Source organism: Artemia franciscana, unplaced genomic scaffold (assembly GCF_032884065.1).
Source record: "Artemia franciscana unplaced genomic scaffold, ASM3288406v1 Scaffold_7335, whole genome shotgun sequence".
Classification (NCBI taxonomy): Eukaryota; Metazoa; Arthropoda; class Branchiopoda; order Anostraca; family Artemiidae; genus Artemia; species Artemia franciscana.
The window spans coordinates 1-13,128 of NW_027067439.1; the positions used below are offsets into that span (position 1 = coordinate 1).

The following is a 13,128-nucleotide window of genomic DNA, read 5'->3' on the forward strand; positions in this document are numbered from 1 at the left end:
TTGGGGGGAGTTGGTGGGGGAAATCTTGGAAAAAAACTTGGAGTGGAGGAATCGGGATGAAGCTTGGTGGATAGAATAAGCAAATGTCCTTGATACGTGATTGACAGAATCGTACTGGATTCGCTCTCTTTGGGGGAGTTGGGGGGAGTGGTTCAGTGATATGGCGAGTTTGGTGCTTCTCGACGTGCTAGGACGATGAAAATTGGTAGGCGTGTCAGGGAGCAGCACAATTTTACTTGATAAAGTCGTTTTCCCAGATTCGACCATCTGGGGGGCTAAAGGGAGAGGAAAAATTAGAAAAAATTAGGTATTTATAACTTACGAGTGGGTGATCGGATCTTAATGAATTTTGATATTTAGAAGGACATCGTGACTCAGAGCTCTCATTTTAAATCCTGACCGGCATTAAGCCTCTTGTTTTCCTTTTTAAATCAATCTATTGATTTATAGAATTTTGTTAGAGCTCATACCATATGATCTCTTGGCTCTTAGCTCTTCTCGCCTCGTCACAAGCGTCATATGAGCTCTTAGCTCTTGTTCATTTAAAAAAAAGCCCTTGGTGGATACAACCGTGGGTATCTTAAACGCTAAATTTTACAATATGAAAAAAAGTATTTTTTTTTTGTAAATACTAAAACCTATTGAGTAATCTAAAAAAAGAAGATTGGTCAGCCAGTGTTAAAATGAGCGATGTAGTGATTTTATGCTCTGATTGCCTAAGTTAATCATGATTCTAGCTAGAGCTTCTTAGCTGTTTGTTTCCCTTAGATGAGATAATTAGATGTACTATCTAAATTTTATGAGATTTTGAGAAAAATTTCTTAGATACTCTTTTTGGACACGAATAAAATAACATATTACCGACATATGAAAGTTCTTTGTTGAATCCATTTGATTTATTTTCTTCTTTTTTTAGGCATATTGTTATCAAGGAAAATGTAGCACACGCACTGATCAGTGTCAGCTATTATGGGGAAGCTCTGGGAAAAGTTCAGAACCGATTTGTTATAAACAAAATCTTCATGGAAACAAGACAGGTCACTGTGGCTTTCACAGACCGTCACAGAACTATTCTAAATGTTCTTTTGAGTAAGTAGCTCGTAACTTCTTATTTTTAGGGATAGAGATTATGTATTTGAGCGCTAGTTTTCAAATCTTTTCTAGGCTTGTTTATATCAAAGAGGAACTCTTGTAACCCTGAGGAGCTGACAGCTGTGAGTTCTAGCCAATTCCATGCTTCAGTGTTCAAAGAGCAATGGAAAAAGTTGTCATTTTATAGAGCGGCCCCTAACTAAAAACTTTATGGTGATTCTATTTTAAAGATTGAAAAAGGCAAATCTAGTCAGAAGTCCTGGCTTCATGTGGTCGCCTTTCTCTAGTGCTGTGAGACAGGGCTCATTTCGTAAATTAAGATTCTTCAAAAGCCCCAAAGCTTTAATCAAAAGATGAGCTGACTCAGATTATTCCTCCCTCGTTTTTATGAAATATGTCTGATAAGTGCTATTCTTATGATTTGGATGTCTCCTCGGAACCCAGAAAGTTTGAATTAAAGCTTGACTAAACAGCCCATATATGACAGTGAGGAATTCAGAACATGCTAAGCCTGGCTGCATTGAAACTATAAAACACCAAGTCTCCGTAGATTTTGCAGTTGGATTCACAAGATATACAATTTAATAAGCTCTATACATGGTAGATTGGATGCGACATTTTCGCCTGGGTGTGCCTCAAACGACTTAATGTTTTTATTAGCTTGCAGTTTTTGTTTATTAGTCAGTATACAACTCGGTACATAGAGGAGTAGAGAAAACACTAAAAGCAGAAAAAGGAAGAAATGAACACATTCAGAATTCTTGTCTGGATCAACTGATAGACAATATATCTTACAGTATCAATGTTACCTAATAGCATCAAAACCCCAAAAAGTTCAGAGGGAAAGGTAAGCATATTTAGTTATCAAAACGCTAACATCTATATTCTTTGAGTACCAGAAAGGAACTGAAATTGTACGTTGCAAATTGAGTAATGATAGCCGTCCTGGCCGAGTGGATTGGTGCGCTGAATTCGGGATCCTTTGTCTCAGAGGACGCGGGTTCGAGTCCCAGTGTACCCAATTCTTCAGTTTGGGACGGGGGTCAGTGGCGTGACTCTGTAAGCTTAGCCAGAGTCGACCCAGCTCTAAATGGGTACCTGGAGAAATCCGGGGAAGGTAAACAAGCCTCTATTACTTGGTCAGGAGGAGACCTAATACTGTTACATGCTTTACGGTCATTTTAAAATAGGCCGGTCAGCTAATTGCGCAGGTCCTTTTTTTGCTAATGTATACTTTTCTGAAGTCTAGTCCTCTTTTTTTCTTTTTTCTTTTGTAATGGAACAAAAAACTGAGAGCAACTAATAGTAGTTAATATTTAGTTCTTATTGTATATGGAAGTAACTGATGGTTTCATTTCGCTTTTTCACCATTCTACAATTTTTTTGAAACACCATTTTTTCTGATTGCCAGGAGTTGGATTGTGAATTACAGTCGTTCCCCCTTGATAATCTTACAATCAGGGGTTGTCTTTAGAAGGCTTCATTTCTTTGGAACGTCTGTCGATTTGATTTTAAATATATCAATATTTAAGTATGTGCACAGCTCGTGACAGATCCTTATGGAGTATAATATAAAATCAAAAATAATCCAAATCATACAGCACGGAAGAAAAAAGTACTCCGGGATGAGCTTGTCAAAATACTGATTAAGTAGGATAAAAAGTGGCCCAATCATCAATGAATCCAAGCAATTGAATTCACTTTTGGACATATTTGCAATCACAAGCTTAATAGTGAATTTAGCTGTGACCATTCCAAAAGCTAGCAAATATAAAGCACATTGGCTTTCATATAGTTCTGGAGACTTAGCAGCAATTACATAAGCAAAAAAACTGGCCATGCAAATGGGTAAAGCGGGAGATAAAACATTGGTTTTAGCCATAGTAGATCTGTTTTTACCAGACCCTTTGAATAGGATTGAATAAAGTTGTGAAAAAAAAAATGATGGCATGTATTATATGGGTAAGTACACTACCCATCAGACGTAATGATAAAACATCACTGAAAAATGTGAGAGACCAGACGGGTTGACCGAGTATAGCTGATGTTAATGTACTGCCATGACCATGAACTGAGCTTCCGTGGGGCCAAAGTTTCCAAATATTAGTGTCCCTGTAGCATATGCTTCCCAGTGGGCACCGTAAAATATCGTAACAGCAAATAAGATTTGAAGAAGCATTAACCAAGGATGATAACCTAGTTGAATGGCAAGACACGCAGAAAGTCTAACACAAACAACGGAGACCGAGTCACAGCCATGGTCAAAGAGTTAACCTAGGGGTGAAGACGATTTAGTTCTACGGGCTTGCCTCCCATCTATGGCGTCTAAGCTTTGGTATATGAATAGACCCAACGCACTTAATAGGTAGCTCCATCTAGGTGCCTCTTGTTTACCATTAGGTGAGTATGCTATAAGAATAAGAGTGGTACCTACATTAATAAACAAACCAGTAATGGTAATTATATTAGGAGCCAACCACATAGGGCATAGTTGTGTAAGCCAAGACCACCATTTCTGCATATACAGGTCTAACACACTATGTGAAACACAACTGTATTTGTGGCTTTTCACATTGATCAACTGTTGAGAGCTCAATATATTATTCCTAGGTTGTAGGAATTCCACGTTCAATTTTCTTATAATTTTCGCTTGATACACTGTAATAATTAATTCAATGTAGGAAAAAGAATATGAGAAGACTAACAATTATAAAAGGTATTTCGGCCACCTTTCGTATTTGAGGAAGGGCAAGTAAAGATTTTAAGGGTTGTTTTATTGCTTAAAAACATTTTGGTACCCGGAATATTGATGTTCGGAAATCGGTTAAGCTATTGGAAGAAATTCGAAATTTAAAGAGATGGATGACGTAGTAACTTTTATGGAGTGTTTTGACAAATTGAAATACTAGGATGGAGGAAGAGGTGATAACGTGTTGAGAAAAGTTTTCTGTATTTTGACTGTACGATTCGCTAATTTCTTCCTTGCGGACAAGTTGATAGAAGTGGTAAGAAAAAATTGAGATACGGTTGTTGTAGTGACTTGACTAAACCCCAAAGAAAGTTAAATTAGAAATGTAGAGGTCTGTCAGAGAGAGGAGGGGCTCAGTATCGATTCATCAAAATGGCAGAAATACAGTCTTTTGTATCATAAATTTCGGCCAAGCTAGGTTGCCAGGCAAGAGTTTGCAAAGCTGTCAAAGTCGAGAAGTTCTCAATCTATTTCGGGTTTTGGCTCCCTAAAAACAACAGTCTTCAGTAGATCCATCTATGCGTCACATTTTTTCAAAGATTTTGACCTTCTTATGAAATTCTAAAACTTAGTCCTGTGGTGCCGCAGTGGCTTTGACCCTAGCTTGGTAATACGGGACCCAGAGATCGAATCATGCTGCAGGAATGCACTGCAGGGCCGACGCAGGGACTTTAGTAGTCTAGAAGCGTCGTTAATCCGATATAGTAATTCTAAAACTTACCTTTCAAAGTGATTATTTATTTAACAGAAAAATGAAAAAAAAACGGATTCTATTTTCCTTCGGATAGTATAAAATATAAAATTTTTACTATTTCCGTAGTATCTAAATAGAGTCTGGACAGCCACCATGGTATTAATTCCAGCCGCTGGTGATGGAGCAATGTATTCAATATTGGTTTGACATACAGTTGAAGTGCACTTTAATGTAGTTAGACTAATTTAAAAATAGATTAAACACAAACTTAAATTCAGGAACAATTTACTGAGCATCACTCAATGTTTGACATTATTAGAATTGTTAGTTAGAGGAATTGGACTTGTTGTTCACTACACAACTTCTCAAATCCCGGAATAAAGTTGAATATTGCAACCTTCATTCAGAACCGTTTAACGGGGACGGGGGGGGGGGGTATCTGGGGTGGCTGCCTCGGGTGCCGTGACTAGAGGGGTTGCCGACTTTGATAAAAATTTCATTTTGATTTTGATTTTTTGCTTATATTTGAGTCGGGAAAAAACGCTGTAATTACTTATTCCCCGGGCACCACCAACTCTAGGAATGGCTCTGCCTTCATTTCTTATTCAACGTTAATTTTTGAGCGATTCTAACCTTTTACTACCGCGATAACCGAAAGCCAGCTTCACACAAATAGAACATTACATAATGATATTAATATTCTTTGAGCCTTACCACTTAGCAGTGGATATTCTTCTTTTGCTGATATCTAGAACTCAGAAAGTTCTATGCTACAAAATGTTGTCTTCAATGTATTATCACTAGGCAACTCAAAAAGGGGTTCTTCTTCTAAAGAAGTAAATCTATGGGGTCTTGGCTCTAAGTAAGTCTTGATCATAGTAAATAAATTTCTCAATAATATCTGCTTTTAAAGTGTTTTCAGAAGCATTTGAGAAGCAGTGATAGGTTATCTTCAAAAAAAGATTTCGTATTGCCAGACTAATTAATTTTATTGGAGGTTACAAACTGGTGTAAGGTAAAACAATTGCTGATACTATCTTCATTTATTTCCACCTTCCTTAGCTGTAGTTATTTTCAGAAAACACATGTGTTTTTATTCAAAGAATTTCGAGAATTGGGAATTCCGACAAATTAGCCGAATTATTTAATCGAATATTTCGTATCGCCCTTGTGACAACCAATCGACTCCCCGGGGAGCTACGGACCACAGTTATTCAAGTGGGCTACCTTTTGTATTTGAGGAAGGGCAAGTTAAGATTCTAAGTGGTTGTGTTGTTTTATTGCTTAATTGGTACTTGGAATATTGATGTTTGGAAATCGGTTAAGCTATTGGAAGAAATTTGAAATTTAAAGAAATAGATGACGTAGTAACTTTTATCGAGTGTATATGTAATAGATATACTTATCTATTAACGAATGAACTAATATCATTTTTTATACAATCCTAATAAGGGGGGGGGGGAGTTAATGCCAGATTTGCCTCTCACTCAATTGGACTATCTGTCTTGGCTTTTTCTACAATTAGCCATGACTTGATGCCCACAACTATTCGATTTTAATTCGAATAGTTGTAATAAATATAATAAAATATATAAAATAAAATAACGTAAAATAATAAAATATAAATAAATGAACATAATTAAATAAATTGAATTAAAGTCGAATAGTTGTGGGTAGCAAACCATGGCTAATTGTAGAAAAAGCCAAGACATATAGTCCAATTGAGTGAGAGATAAATCTGGCATTAACCTCCTCTTATTAGGATTGTATAAAAATGATGTTAGCTCATTTGTTAATAGATATGTCTATCTATTATCCCTCCAAGCGTCATTCCTAGGGTAGGTCATAGTCATAGAACCTATAGTTTTCCAAGTGTTTGGTTAAATGGCACGGGTAAACAGCGGGAGTAAGTGTGCCTCTTATTGGACCAATAATTGCTTGATATCTTTGAGCAAGTCACGCCCGCCTAGAATCTCAGGAAGGTTGACCAAGAATTTAAAGTTAAATTTAAAATTTAATAAAGAAAATAATAAATAATAAATATAATAAAACATATATGTGATAAAATAATATAAAGTCATAAAATATAAATAAATAAAATAAATTAATTTAAATTTAAAAAGTCTCAGGAAGGTTGCCCAAGTCTTTTGTCCAAAATTGAGTATTTTGGATTTGTGTATATAGACCACAACTTTACTTTTAAGTAGGTGCTGAGCTATTCATGCTAGAAACAAGAATTTTTGATTTATTTTGAAATAACCTTGAGACCACAAGCATTGCTATAGACAACATAAAGTTCGAAAATGGCAACTGAAAAAAATAAAAATAAAAAAAAGAACTCGACCGGCAGTGGCGTCATACAAGGGCAGAATGCCCGAATCGTTCAGCAATTTTAGGTTTAATTTCAAAACACTTTTACTAAAACTACAAATCATACAAAACATATATTTCTGGAACTCTGAAATGTTATACGGAAACTCTGCTAGTACGTTGTTATAATGTAATTGAGTAATGATGTCTTATCAAAAAACACATCTCCAACTATAGAAATGTCAACTTTGAAGTTGTTAGGCTGTTGACGCTTGTGCTTGTTTTCTTGTCTCACCGTATGTCGATCTAAAAATTGTCCTCATGTGCGGCTCTTTTATACTGTAGTTCTGTATATCGACTGAATACTCTCTATTAAGCACTTTTTTTTAAATTTCTTAAACGGTATTCCTTTTGAAAACAATGAAAAAAGCAATGTTTTATTCTTCTTCTGAATTACTTGTGAAGTAAATTTGGATAGAGTTAAAAAATGAAAAGAAACGTAAGGTGAGCCGAAAAATGGGTTAAGGTTCCTCAACATTATGGTTTATCGTTAGAAGCACACTGTGCAAATCTTTATCCCACTTACCATTTAGTAAAGTCGAGAAGAGAAAAAAACTTGGTTTCGTTCCCTTTTTCTTTTCTTTTCATTGCATCAAATTTTCATCCCTTTAATAATTTCTGAAGCCTGACCAAGTTTTTGACACTCAGAAGAAATTGTCAATCGAGCGTTACAATCTGAAACTCAAACATCTCTTTTATCCATCTTGAAGTGCCATCTATCCATCTTGACGAATCCATTCGTCGTTTTCATTCTATCCATCTTGAAGAATATTTTTCCCTGAAGCTCGTTGCTGTTTACATAAATTTGGGGGGTTTTATTTTTCATGCACTTCTCCATTGGTCCTCTTAATCATTGCTTTTGTTTTCAGGAATATATTATGTGGAGCTCTTCATTGCGCTCATCTTAATGAACGTTTGGAATTTGGAATGGAGTCTGTTTCTGTGCAGGGTCATTCCTTCTTCAATCTCCAAGGAGAAATTGTTCCTTGTCGGACAGCTAGCATTGACTTAGGACTGAGCGACCGAGACCCTGGGCTTGTGCCAAATGGGGCCAAATGTGGAGAAAATAAAGTAAGTTGTTTCATTTATTAGAGTCTCATAAATCTCCGAGGGGGCTTGCAGGATTTGAACATGAGGCTCATATGATAACTTGTCGTGCGATGCTCGTCGTAGATGAGTGTTGGGCTGCCAGTCAATGTTTCTAATCCATCTCTTGCATGGTCCTGCTTATGATCGGAGTCCCTTGACAGTTCATTTAAGTATGATTATTTGGAAGACAAATTAGTTCCAATTCCGAAATTCAAGTAAATTGTGCTCGTTCCTTGTTCTTAGACCCTAAATGTCACACCCGTGTGGAGCAATTGGTACAGTCAAGCTGCTAACAGTTGCACTGTCACCTGACAATATTCGCCTATATTCTCCCCAGGCTTCAAGCTTGAGCTGGCATTGACTCAGTGTTGGGTAATGTTGGTGGGATGGGAGTTGCCAGCTGCGTGAAACTACCGAGTTGATAAACTTGGCTGGGCTTTTTCAATACCGGACCGTACATTTCTCGTTCTTGACAAGACATTATGATCACTTATATTTGTTGAGGTTACTTTGCATGCCAAAAGATATTTGAAAAAACAAACTGTTTCTAATAGATTTTGGATTTGGACGAATATTTCAGCCAGAACCTTGCCCAAAAGCCAGCCCACTCCAAAAAAAGGCGAAGAGTGATAATGGAAAATAACTTTTCTCTTATTGATATAATTTCTTGGGATCAATAGTTTTAGAATTATGTTTTGATCAGCTTTTGAATGCCTGTCGAATGTTTTCATCTTTCATCTGTCGAATGTTCTCAAAAATCATTCATCTTCTGGTATTTTACAATCCTAAATGTTCTTACTATGTTGCTACCCTAAAAAATAGTCGTCGTTTTGAGCACGCTTAGTAATACAAATTCTTTTTTTTGTAACATTCTTTCCTTTACCTTCTTTCCCTCCATCTCTCCGTCTGAGATCGAAAGAAGAATTGGGAAACTAAGAAAAACAAGTTTTCGCCCTTTAGATATCCCATTTCCTCTTATTAGTGCTTTCAGTGACTTCCTTTCAAAGCCTTTGTCTGTTCTTTTCAATGGGGTCACTGAGTCTGACCAATTTTCTCAAATATGGCAACATAACCCCCTTATATAAGAAAGAGGGAAAGTCTGGTTTTGAAGGGGTTTGTCCTATTTGTCTCACTCCCTTATTCCCGAAACTTATATGAATGATTTTTTGCAGATTGGCTAAAAGAAAAAATTGTATCTGTTACTGACCTGATGCAGTTCGGTAACGTTAAATCCACTTCTATTTCCCGCTACCTTGTTTTTCTTATCGACTCAATTGGGAAAATTCCGAAAAACCTAATTGCTGGCTAAATTCAATTTAATTTCCATTGGTCTGTAGAAAGCATTTGATTACAATATATTAGTTGAGAAACTTTCCTGGTTTAAATGGATGCCTTCTTCTTATCAGGTAGATCCCAGGTAGTCAAATATCAGAATTGTTGTTCCAGTCCCCTCCCTGTCCACAATGGAGTGCCCCAAGGTACTCTCCTAGGTCCCCTCCTTTTTCAGTTATTATTAATAGCCTTGCTAAGGAATTTCCTGACAGATAGAATTTATGGATGACCTAAAGGTTGTTGAAATCTGCTACAGAAATTTATTAAGTAACTATGAGCATCCTCAATGACATTGCAGACGACGCTGTGGATTTAGACAGGAAAGTAAACCCCTCTAAATCCATGATAATGCCAATATGTTTCATTAAAACCTCACTTCATTTTTTCAACACTATCCCCCCAGATATTTCTGTGTCCTCCTTTAAGTTACTTGGGGTCATATTTCTTCTAATATAAAGTGAGATATCCATATTAAAGATATTGTTCATAGAGCTAATGGGTCCACTTCACTCCTTAAAATTTAGCGTCACTCCTCCCATTCTTTAAGGGTTTATGCTTCCTTTGTTTGCCCACATCTTGAATATGCTTGTTCAGTTCGACATCCCTTGAAGAAGAGGAAAAATCGAATCCATTCAAAAAAGAGCTCTGAATCATTCTCAAAGAAGCCAATGTTCCATTCTTGCAACTTCTAAAAAAGGCCAGGTTGGAAATACTTGAACACAGGAGGTGTACGTTGTGCAATTTTTTGAAGAAATTGCAGAACGCACGGAACATAGTTTCTGCAAAAGACACTCCCCACCCAGACAGCGCCTGCCCGCAACGGACTGTTTCTGAACCCGTTCCTAACTTGTCTCTCATTCGTTGCTTTACCTCCAGATATGACAAAAAATCTTTGTCCCCTAGATTACTGATAAAATGAATAGCTAGTTTTCTTTTTTATTATCTGGTTCTGGTGATACCCAAATTTTATGTTCGTTCCCTTGTTTTGTCTTCCCCTTTTTATATGTACCTTTATAAGCCTTTTTAATATATATTATTTCTTTTTTTTTCGTTTTTTCAGTTTTTACCTTTTTAACTAGCGGACATTTTGTAGTTTGATATTTTTGACCAGGAAATGGTTCGTCATTCTGATATTGTGGTTTTGGTATTGTTTGCTAGTTTATAATTGTTGTGCTTTTTTATGATTTTGTTTTTGCTGATATGACTCCGAAATGCGAATTTGGCCCTTTTGGGCTTGTGATAGGAATTTCGAAATGAATATCTCATATTATTATCTTAGCTAACATGCAATTTTTGCAAGAATAATACAGGCTAGAACAAATGTTGTGAGATTTTTTTTTGCCAATTTTCATTTGACACGTAGATTATGAACTTCTCTTGGATTAGATTGTTTTAGTGCCTAGGCTAAACATTTTCCGCCATGTAAGTTAAAGCACCATTAACAGTCAGGTCATCACAGTTACTTCTTTTACCAAACTAATTTAGGGAAGAAATTAATCTGGTACGAAAAGTGACCTATGAAAAGTATCTGTATGTGCTGTGTCATGTTTACTCCATAATATCTAATTGCATCCTTAACCATAAACCACAGTTCTGTCTGCACTACAAGGCATCAAGAAAGAGCCGAAAATCAATCCACTGATTTAGTCATGCAGCTAAGTAGGAGTAAGGAGGGAGTTACACCTTCCTTTGTAGGAGGGAGTAAAACGTAGAGGTTTCTTAATCTGTCGATAGGCACGCCGTAAGGTGTTTCTGGGACTACCTCACCAATCGGATCCCCGTAGTTACCAGTATAGTCCTGCATTTGCAACTCCATGGCTATCCTTTCTTAGAAGAAGAAAAAAAGAGGACACATAAGTGCTTCCCATGCAAAAAAAGTGATTTTCCTCTTTTTCAAGCCAGAGGACTGTAAGATTAATGTATAAGGCTTTTGGTTATGGTGATTCTAATGTTGTACGTTTTATATTGATCTGATTCGGTTTCAAAATAATTAATTTTGGGTTCGTCCTTTACTAGTTTGCAGCCACCGCTGCAACCACGATGTCCTAAGCACCTCCCTCCGTTGATTGACTCTGATGACATTTTTCACGAAGTGTTGGCCTCTCTCAATTTGGATGGAGGGATTCATCATCTTCTTGAAAGCAGATATTTGGGTATTGTATTGTATCGGATTAACGACGCTTCTTGACTACTAAGGTCCCTGCGTCGGCCCTGCAGTGCATTCCTGCAGCATGATTCGATCTCTGGGTCCCGTGTTACCAAGCCAAGATCAAACCCACTGCGCCACCACAGGACGAAAATATTAAAAACTGTCTGTGGCGGGAAACTGCAAGGTAAAAAAAACAATTGACTGGTAACTTCGAAGACAAACGTATTCAAACAAGATGATTCTTTTGCCTTTTTCTTTTTTTTTAGATCCCAAGTCTCTACTGCATATATAGAGAAGAACAAGGCTGCAAACCTTTCGACTTTTATGGAATTATTACCATTACAGATGTCCCGCTTCTTTTCACGTCTGTTAAAAAGCTGATATTTTTGTCTTGTTAGATCTGCAAGTGACGATGGCGATTAATATGAAAGGTTAACGGTTTAACTGTGAATAAAAACTACCTTCTTCTGGTAAATGAAGCCCAGTGTAAATAAAACTACGCGCTTCTTCCCAATGGTGGAAGGCAAGAAAAAGCACAATGAACTATGGAAACTCTATGTTCAGGTAATACTTGGGGAAGGGCACTGATTGGTCTGAAGCCCATTCCTCTCCAAAGAACGAAAAATTTCATAAAGAAATGAGACCATTTGTCTGGTCAGAAGCATTCTCAAAATATACTTTATTTGTAGTTGTAATTATTCAAACTCCTATTCAAAACCCTGTATATTTTATAGTAATTGTTTTTCATTTAACCTTGTAACTGATAGTGCAATTTCTACGAACTAATTATTTTTCTTTTTTTAACGAATCGAGATGCTCACGGAAGAGAATGGTTTTGTTTGTATTTTTTTACCCAATTTATGAACTTGTAAAATATAGCGCAGTAACGAAAAAGAAAAGGGACAACAAAAAAGAAAGACAAACAAAAACAAACAAACAAGAAACATTAAATAAATTGCGGCAAAAGGATGAAAAAAGGAAATTAAACAACAAACATTATAACTCTTCGTGAGCCTGATTGAACTGTAATTAGACCTAAAAAAAGAAGAAAAAAAAAGTCATTGTCGGACAGCTTGTTCGATAATTTGCCAAACGACATAATGAGAGTAGTTCTATATTTGGAAATAGTTTCCTCATTATGAGAAGGTCGTGGCAAATGAAGCAAAAATATACAGTAATGAAAATAGGTACAGCGGGTTAAATACGAATCGTATGCAAATAGCAGAAATCGGACTACCGAATTAGAATATGATTAATTGGGGTATAATTGTATTCGAATATAAGTAAATGTCTCTTTTAGATGTGCCTCAATCAAAAGTGCACTGCAGTCTCCTCTGTAATCGGCACCGGGTGTCCGTTCGACTGTCATGGCAATGGTATATGTAACAGCAACGGCAGATGCCATTGTAACTTTGGATATGCTCCACCATACTGTGACTATCCAGGTTTTGGTGGCAGTGAAGACAGTGGCCCAGCAATGAATCCAGCTGGATCAAAAACTATGCAGACAATCATTTACATGTTTTTTGGTCTAATCCCAGTCGTAATTTTGATAGGCTTCATTTATTACTACTACAGGAATCCCCAAAAAAGGCAACAACTGTGGGAGAAGCTAAAACAGCCAAGGTGAGTAATTTGAACAGTAGATGCTCC

General features: G+C 36.7%; 1 long non-coding RNA gene across 1 annotated transcript; it reads left to right on the forward strand.

The window, feature by feature from the left end:
* The first annotated feature begins 892 nt into the window (after positions 1 to 892).
* LOC136043576 (uncharacterized) lies at positions 893 to 13,095 on the forward strand. The gene is made up of 3 exons (XR_010621654.1): positions 893 to 1,089; positions 7,775 to 7,976; positions 12,776 to 13,095. It is a non-coding gene; the product is annotated as an uncharacterized LOC136043576 (long non-coding RNA).
* The last annotated feature ends 33 nt before the right edge of the window (positions 13,096 to 13,128 follow it).